Source organism: Strix uralensis, chromosome Z, assembly GCF_047716275.1.
Source record: "Strix uralensis isolate ZFMK-TIS-50842 chromosome Z, bStrUra1, whole genome shotgun sequence".
NCBI lineage: Eukaryota > Metazoa > Chordata > Aves > Strigiformes > Strigidae > Strix > Strix uralensis.
Genome location: NC_134012.1, coordinates 32,184,720 through 32,194,182, shown reverse-complemented (window position 1 = coordinate 32,194,182; position 9,463 = coordinate 32,184,720). Strand labels below are relative to the sequence as shown.

The window sequence follows — 9,463 nt, the reverse complement described above, 5'->3', positions numbered from 1 at the left end:
TGTTTACTTGTCTAGTAGTGTTTTATTATCTTTAATAGTAGGAGCGCACAGTGTCTGTGACTTATAAATGAGAATTTTCAAATATCGGTACAGCAACTCAGGAACGTTTCTCACAATCATTTTGTAAGCCAATGCCTAACATATGCATTAATGCAGTTTTGTGAGAAATCATCTGTTAGATTTCAGCTGCTAGCTTGTCGGATGTTAATCATAAATAACTGTAATATACGGCTATCCTAATGTATGCAACAAAAAACACTCCAAAACGTAGAGGCAACCACAGAGTAACTTTCCTGGTCCCCCCCTGCTCCCCCTCCGCTTCCTGATCTTGCTGTGCAGTAAACCAATGTCCACTGGTTCCAGTTGTTAATGGAATGTCCTACTGTGCTAAAGAGCTTAGTGGGATGACATTTACCAGGGATGCAAGCAACAATCCAAGGCAGAACAGCCGAGAGAAAAATAATACTGCACACTATTAATAGAGTACTATTTAATATATGAAACTCATGAGACTGAGACATGAAAGAGTATGTCTGGTCCTTTACTTGAAGAGCTATGGTAGAAATCACTGAGTATCGTTGCAGGTATGTATTCAGATGAACAGAAGGAAAGTTGACCTGTTTCTCTTCCTTCTTTGCTACATGAGTTTTAAACCTGCACTCACATCCTGCACTTCACATCAAATTTGCACTGCTGGTACGTAGCCTCAGTGAGGACACTGAAGGCAGTTGCATGAGCAGGAACAGGACTTAAACAGTTAACTTTGAATGATGAGAGAAAGGTGTCTGTTTTTATAAAAACTCTGAGGGAATACATGATACTTAATTCCAAATGACATAAAAAACCCTCCTTCCTTCCACCTTAAAAAAATTAATAGAAGATTCATATCCTCCAAACCTAATTTAATTATGATCTTAGAGATTGTTCGGTGTTTCACAAGAAATATTTCAAAGTTAATAAAATGTGTAAATGTTTTTCCAATTCAGTTTTGTACTAAACCTAGAGTAATGTACTGCTGCAATCTTGGCAAAAATAGACCACCGGTGTAGAATGCCGTGTTTGAATTTTTCACATATTTTGAAAAAAAAAAAATCCACATTAATGAGTAGTTTGTAGGAGATGAGTTATGCTTCTTGATGTGCTACCTCTTCTTTACAAGGAAGGAATGTTAAAGGTGTATTACCAAATCACATATATATATTTTTATGTATGTATACGTGTAAGATACTATCTTAAGTATAAAATTTGTGGTACTGATAATAAGGAATGATATGCACTAGAGCAACAGTAAGTGTACAGTGTTTTAATGCTGCTTCATGAATTTAGGTTAATTTTTTTTTTTTTTTTTTTTTGCTTTAGCATCACTACAAAACCTCGAAATCTTATAAATAATATTCATGAGATCTGGTTTTACTACTATAGAAAGAAACACATTTATTCCTAATGTGCACTGTGATGCTGACTGAACAGAAGGAAGAGCTACACAACCTGCTTATGTCTCTAATGGAAGGCTAAATGTAGTCCCAAAACTCACATCCACATTGTGATACCACATGAAAAATATAAAATGCATGGGTTTATTGCTCAATTCTTCAATGTCACGCAAGGATCACAGCATGAGGAACAGTAAAACAGCTAAGTATACTGATAAAAACTGCTGGGACATAACATTAAAACCTGAAATACTTATTTAGTATTGCCATTTCAAAGCAAATACAGCCCTGCAGTCATTTGAGTCAAGGGGGCAAAGGTGAGGATTTAATTCTTGTTTTCTTTCAGCACATCTATTATGATAAAGATAAAATAGCGTTTTGCCCAGTTTTTGATTTTTGTTATTTCATTTTGAAGCCACAGTTGCCTGTTGAAAAGTTCATCTTTTATTGAATAGTTCTTTTTGACAAGATAAAAAGTAGTCATCCATGCTCATATATTTACCTTTTCATAGAAAGCAATTTTTTTACAAAATCATTCAGTGTTTTGAAGGATACTATTTGAAAAGGACTAGTGCTCCTTTAAGTGTAAGATTACCTGGGGGACTATTTTTCATGGTGTAACTAGCGGCATCAAAAGAAGACAGCAATTTATAGGACTTGGGGAGAACAAAGTTTATCTTTACTTCTGTCAGACTTCATGTTGGTAGCACTACCTTCCAGGGGACAATAAAATATGGTTATATGTTAGAAAATACGCAAATCCCTCTCATCTGCAGAAAAGTAGCAATGATCTGCAACGAACTTTGCAAGGACTACCATGACTGATTTCAGAACCAGGGGCTACACAGCTTGATCAGGTTGCAGCAAGTCAGCACTAAGCTCAGGACAAGACGCACCAGTCTGGCCAACAGTGCAGCTGCAGCTTCATGCACGTGGACGCCCGTAAGCCAACTTTTGTGGCACTGATGTTATTGGGCTCCTGCCACCATAATGACTGACTAGCGTTGAGTTTATCCTAACGCTTTACCCCCAGTTTACATGGGAGGAACTGTGGCACGGAGGGCATATGCTGTGGGTGTCTGTAGATGGTTAGAACCCAACAATAAGGTTTTCCAAAGCACTCTTCACCTAAATCCTATTGCTTTCACCTACTGCTCCTTCTTTGCAGAGGATTAGACAAGACGGGATAAGAAAAGCAGGGACCATTTTTTGCCCTGTGGCACGCCACCGATTGCGCCAAGCAACATGTGGTGTCACTCGGCATGAAATCTGACCGGTTTTCAGGAGCAAAATTAAGGACATATACAAGCACAATTGAATAAGTAAATACCGCTTTTCAACACCCCTCTTTGGACTGGCCGATCCGGTAAGCCCGGTGATTCCACCGGCTGGGTGCAGACCCGGACAAGAAGTGAAGCGTTTGAACTCCGCTGGATTTCGCTTGCCCAGGGAAGCCCGGGGAGGGGCAGACAACGGGCAGCGTTACACGCCACACGCTGTCGCCCGCAGCCCCGCGGCCCGGCCGCCGCCCGCTCCTCTGTCCCGCCGCCGCCGCCGGGCTGGTGTGGCCGCGGGCGCCCTCCGCGCGGAGCCGGGCGGGAGCGCCCCGCGGGCCGGCACGGGGTGACGTCACCCTCCCTCCCCTCCCCCGCCGCCCGGCCGCGCGCGGGGGCGCGGGTGCGGGATCCCCGGGCATTGTGCGCTGGCGGCCTCGGTCAGCCCGCGGCGCGGGCGGCGGCCGGCGCGGCCGGGCGGGTCACCCCGTCGCTCCGCCGGTCGCTCCCCTTTCCACCCCTCCCTCCCCCGCCCGCCGCCCCGCTGCCCGCTCGCACGCACACACACGCGCGCAGGGGCGCAGAGCTCGGCAGCAAGCTTTCCCGAACGCTTGGGGCCGTACAGATCCTGTGATCCGGGCGGCGTAAGAGGATTAATAAAAAAACCCAAACAAACCACCAACAAACCCAAATCCAACAACAAACCCAAATCCCACAACAACAAACCCGCGGAACGAGGGAGCGTCGTCTCCACCAGCGTACCCACGGCGTCCCCGTTCTCCCCCGGGAGGAGCGAGGCGGGGTGGGGGGAGGGCTGTTCGTGCTTCGGCTCTCGGGGACGGTTTCTGGGGATTTTTCCCGTGTCTCTACCCTCCCCGCTCCGCCCGCCCCGTGCCCTCTTCCCTCGCTTTTGTTTGCACTGCACTTTTTCTGGAGGGGGGGGGGGAGAGTGGGGGGAGCCCGGGTGGGCGACCTCGCTGCTATTTGTAGCGAAAGAATCGGCTAAAAGAGACGAAGGAAGAAAAAAAGGGGGGGGGGGGGGGGGGGGGGGGGAGGGAAAGCGAAGGGGGAAGGAAGGAGAGAGAGGGAGGAGGAGGAGGAGGAGGGGAAACGGAGCAGCAGCTCGGGAACAGAGAGCGCGCCCGGGAGCAGCAGCAGCAGCCGCCGCCGCCGCAGGAAGAAGAACAAGAAGAAGAAAAGAAGAACAGCGGAACAGAGCAGAGCGGAGGAGAGGTGGCGCTGGCAGGAGGAGGCAGGCGGAGACCTGGCTCTTCTGGATGCTGGATTTTCGGACTCTCGTTGACTCTCTCCCGCTCCTCGGCGCCGGACTGTGAGAGACACGCACAAGCGCCAGGCAGCAGCAGCGGCGGGGGGGCTCCGCTCGTAGCTGCTGCTGGTGCTGTTGCTGCTGCTGCGGGGCTTGGATTAAATTGGCCGCCCCGGAACGAGCGGGAGCAGCGGGAGGAGGTGGCGGCGGCGGGAAGCGGCGGCGGGCGGGCAGGCAGGCGGCGGCGGCGGCTGCTGCTGCTGCTGGGACCGGGGGAGCCAGCATGACCAGGTAACTGCCCCGCTCCTGACCCATTTTTTCCCCTGCCGCCGCTCCGTCTTTGCCGCCTCTTTCGGCGCGTTTGTGCGTGTGGGTGCGTATAAAAACGTGTGTGTGTGCGCGCGCGGGTGTGTGTGCGCAGCCCGGCACACATGTGCCTCACGCACGGCTCTCCCCCGCGGATGCCCCGGGCTCGCCCCCGGCCGTGCCCAGCCCGCTCCGCGCTCCCCTCAGCCGGGTCTCAGCCTGGCGGCGAGGCCTGCGAGGGGAGCGAGGGGAGCCGCGGTGCGGGGACGGAGGATGGGGCAGGGTGAGGACGAGTGATGGATCGGAGTCGACGTTTCCACTGAATGCCACTGTACGCGGGCGGGGGGGGGGGGGGGGGGGGGGGCGGGCTACACTATTTACACGTTGGCTGTTTGCTCTAGCGAGCGAATTATTAATATTAATTATTTTCTTTATTCAAACGGGTGGGGTGAAGGGGGAAGGTAGAAGAGGTGAGAGGCGAGGCGCCAGCCGCTGGAGCGGGGGTGTGGGGGCAAGGGGCCGGTAGGGACCCCCGGCGCCGGTCCGACGAGAGCTCCCTCCTCCTCCTCCTTCTCCTCCTTTTCCCCCACCTCCTCTTCTTCCTCTTCCTCCTCTCTCTCGGCGGAGCGGGGAGGCACGGAGATACGAAGCTTTTCACAGGTTAGGCTTTTAATTTCTTCGTTTACTCTCCCGAAGCCACTTGAAAGGAAGCACATCGGGCTGGAAACTCAGTTTTCTGAGCCCTTACAAAGGGTTCCTTGAATTTGTTAAGCAAACTTAGCAGCTCCTTCTGCGCCGTCTGCCCGTGTGAGAACAGTCACTTCTGGGTGCTGCAATCGGGCTCTCCCAGGCTGGCAAATAAACCAGTAGTTTTCTTCCACCGAATTTCGAATTTTGCCTCTTTTCTATCCCCTCATTCCCCGACAGAACTGTATTATTCCCTTTTTAAGCGATTACCACTCACCCTTGCATGTATGGCTTTTGAATGTCTGCTTCTCCTTGTTACTTCTCCAGACTGCTGTCGTGCGTATTTTATTCTTTTGCCTGGCCTTTGTACAGTTACTGCCTCGTGGAAGGATGGCAGCTTCTTTACCATGCTTACCCTATCCACGTTGTCGGTTTCAGCATACGCAGAAGGGTCATTTTATTTGCACAGAATAGTTAGGGTTCTGTGTGTTTCTTCACTTGTCGCCTGAGACGGTGTTGTCTTGGAGATGAGTCTGTAGATGCTGATATGCTTTGGAGTTTGCTGTTTGCATACAGGAGTATTTTTGGTGAAGCCCATATTCTCTGAAATGTGGGGTTAATGTGGGAAGTTATGATTGTCTTCTTAGCCTTCTGGAGATCACTTCCAACCTTTTGTTCAGGCACAAGCAACTTCTGTAATATCAGGACATTTATTGGGAATTTTGATGCGGAGGTGGAAAAATGTTTATGTACCATGTTTTTCCTTCCTCTGGTATCTGCTAGTGGTTTGTGGTGATGTATTGGTCAGTACTTTCTTTTCTTGCTGTAAAAGTGTATAGTAAATGACATCATTTTCTCCTGGGCTGGGAGCATGCAAAGCTCCTACAATTCTTGTTATTGAACAGAGCAACTCTGAAGAAAAAAGAAGATTCTCCCCTCTCCTAAATGCAATCATATGTACTTGTATCTTACTTCAGATGGCAATTTTTTGATAGGTTCTGTAAATGCCATCTCATGAGATCTGCTATTACCACTTTTTTTATGTGTGAAATTGACAAACTGGTCAGTTTAATAAATTCAACTGTCAAATTTTGCCCAGTCAAAATTGCTAAAAGCTGTAAATGTACTGGCATGGGATTTTCAAGGCACTGAGTGTTACATAGAAAGGAAGAAGGATTTAATGAGAGACTTTTTGCAGGAGTAGCTTTCCAATTTTAGTTTTGTCACTTCTGTTAATATGGTGGAGTATATTTAGATTTCTCTCAATGCAGAAATGATGTATAGCTTTTCTGTATCCACTTAAAACACTGAAAGCTTTGCCTAAGTAGAAGACTTCTACGCTAAGAAGGCACTAAGAAATTCATTATGGTTTGTGTGTGCTATGGCAAGCTGTCAGGAATGGTGTGTGGAAAGGAAAATAGTATCTTGGTATTTCTAGATTTCAGGAACAGGTCTTAGGACCTGCTTTTAGAGCAATCAGTCATACTACTTTTCAAATGAATGCTAAAGAGTAATATGAATTAAGTGTTCTGCTGTGATGGTTATGTAACTCAAACACCAGCACTGTCAGCGAACTCAACGGGTAATAGTAAATCAGTGCTTAATCTTAGGAGAGGGTTTACAAGAACAGTCTTGGGGGTGTGCGAGAGAATGAAATAACTGGTGATTTAGGTCTAGTCATCAATTCACCTTTCATTTTTTAAGATTGCCCTTCGTTCCTACGTTTGAATAATGCAGGGACCAAAACTACACAGGCTGAGGAGGAGTGGGAATCCCCCTTCATCTGCTGCTGTGTATGCAGAGCCACTAGGGGCCTGTATAAACTGCTCTTGCACAGCAGATACCAGTACATGGCATAAGCTTGCTCTTTCACCAGACATTTTTTACACAGGTGCCTAATGTCAAAAGCGAAGTTGCCGGTTATTGATTCCTCACTAATAAATGAGGCTGCAATTACTTGCATACAAATTGTATATTATTTTGGGTTTTTTTACCCTACTTCATCCATTTCCCCCAGTCCTGTGTGGTGTCCAACATAGTTCTTTCCTCCCTGCTCTCCTGACTGCTATGGCAGTTGGGGATGAACATCAGCTTGGGACGTGCAAATTTTGGGCAAAGTCAGATTTGAGTGTCTCCCCGCATTTCATATTTTCTGTAAGCTGAGAAAATCAGATTTGTTGCCTGTGTATTTCTTCTATTAGATTAGTAATGGTACTGTTCCATGCAAGTGTAGGGTTAAAAGATAATCTAAACAGGATTACTTCAAGGCAGGAACAGACATAGATTGATGGTGTATTTAAACTAGCTTTGTAAGTGTTACGTAAGTTTGAGAGTGTGGTGGCTCCAAGGCTTTGGCTGGAGCGTAGTCAGCATTTATGGGACCTGGGCTGAAGATACACTATACATTTTTGAGTGTCAGTTTCAGAAATGTAAAATCCACCAGCCGTAGCATTCTTAATAGACATTAAGCAATAAGGTCAAGTATACTTACACTGTTCTATTGTTGATTTTTGGTTTTTCAACCTGACAAGGCAGACAATTTGTAAAAGAGCACAGCTGAAATATTTGCATATTGGATTTCCTTCAAAATGAACTTCCGTTACTAAGCTCTTTGAAAATTCTCATTTGAAAGGATTTTCAAGCTGAGTCACAGTAAGGTCATACAATCAAAATGCAGTTTCCCTATGGTATGTTAATTTTTTTAATAAGCTGTCTTTAAAACAGCAGTTTCGATATATCATGTGGTGTTGGGCTAGTTACTGCAAGAGGCCTTTTTTCATATTACTGACAACAGTTGTGCAAATATTGACACACTTTAATCTTCTGAAATGTGCGTGTGTGCACTTAGGTAAAGTTGTGATGAAATGTAATGAAATCCGCTTTAAAGGTTTTCTCAAATGATGTCTATTCAAAACTGTAAGTCTTAGTAAACCAAGACAGTGTCTCCAAAATGCAGAGGACAGGCACTTCATTTGCACTTCGAATATCAAGAGGAGTAATATGGTACAGGTCTACAAATGATTGTGTTTCATTTTTGTGTAAGATCATGGTGATTTTTAACATTTTGTTGTTCAACAAGTTGAGAAAAAGGTATAGAAATTTGCTGGTTTAAGTTCAAAGAGTAACATAATGCCATCTATTTTAACAGGAGCTTGCTTATGTTGTAGTCCTATTTAATAATAGTTGGCCTAACACAGTCAACATACAATATTTTTATGAAAACTCTCAATTTCACATACTCTGTGAGTTGTTTATTTGCTTAATCATTGTTTTCTTTGGAAAAGGCCTTAAATGAAGCTAATTAATGAATGTATGCTGGCAACTTGGCAGCCTAAAGCAAGTATCTGTGTTTAAAAATACTCCTTTGTATGCTATCTGTGATTTACCGAGTAGGAGCAAAGAGGAAGCATTTCTTCTCTTGATAATCAACTATAGTGAAAACTGCAGTACAACTGGAGAAATCTGATGATGTAGAAAATGATTGCATGACAGTGCTTTGCCTGTAAATTCCTTTCCAACAAGCTTCACTTGTTGTTTTAGCTGCCGTGCATTGATAGAACCATATGTCTACTATTGCACAATTCTAAGTTACATTTCATAAGCTCAGATGGCTTTTGATTGGTGATTGATAAGATTTATTAAAAGGTTGCATGTTTGTGTCTTCCTATAGGAAGTGGACAGCTAAAATGTGGGGAAAATAGGTACAAAATAATACAAATGGCTTGTTCGCAAAAAATTAGGTTAAAATGAATTAATTATTACATAAATACTGAAAGCATTGCTTTTTTAAAACATGGTTATTATTCAGGTTCTTTCAATTCATTCATAAAAGCGACAATTCAACCTGAATACTTTGTTTATCAGTGTATTTTTAACTACATCAGCAGGTATACACAGTCTGTACTTCTCTAAGACTTACAGCTTTAAGTGTCTTATGCTTACATGCCGTGACAGCCTTCTCCAGAAGCTTAGTAGCACATAACCAAAAAAAAAAAAAAAAAAAAAAAAAAAGTGATTGATCTTGCAGTACCGTTCCAAAACAGGTAGAGATTTTTGGAAAAATCAACTCCCCCATTTATGCTTGTCAGTCTGATATCTGTCTGATATCTGCGTATTCTTTCAAATGCAAAGAATGTGTGGAAAACTTCCTCCTTCCCAGCCAACTGAAAGTGATGGAATTTTAGGCACTTTTATTTATTTCACCAGAGGACATGCCTTAATACACTATCATGCCCTGTGCGGTGCTTCTTCATAGTTAAGCATAGAAGAGTTATTTGAGTTTTTCAGTAATCTTCCAGTTACTGGAGTTGCTCCACTGGTACACAAGTTAATTTGTTGTTTGCAGACAATCAAAATGGATGTCCTAGTTAGTGCCAGCTGAACTGCTCACATACTGTTGTAGTCAGATAATGCATACTTTTTCTCCAAGCAGTGTATCAAATGTGGTATATGGAGTAATGCAAGCAAGTGTATTGCTCTTTCTTCTACAGTTTTTA

The 9,463-nt window shown here is 44.8% G+C and overlaps 1 protein-coding gene across 1 annotated transcript in view; it reads left to right on the top strand.

The window, feature by feature from the left end:
* Positions 1-3,872: 3,872 nt before the first annotated feature.
* PTPRD (protein tyrosine phosphatase receptor type D) overlaps positions 3,873-9,463 on the top strand; it is a 385,966-nt gene continuing 380,375 nt past the window's right edge. Inside the window, exon 1 of the mRNA XM_074855344.1 lies at positions 3,873-4,265. The gene's annotated coding sequence lies outside the window, so the exon portion shown is untranslated. The remainder of the gene's footprint in view (positions 4,266-9,463) is intronic.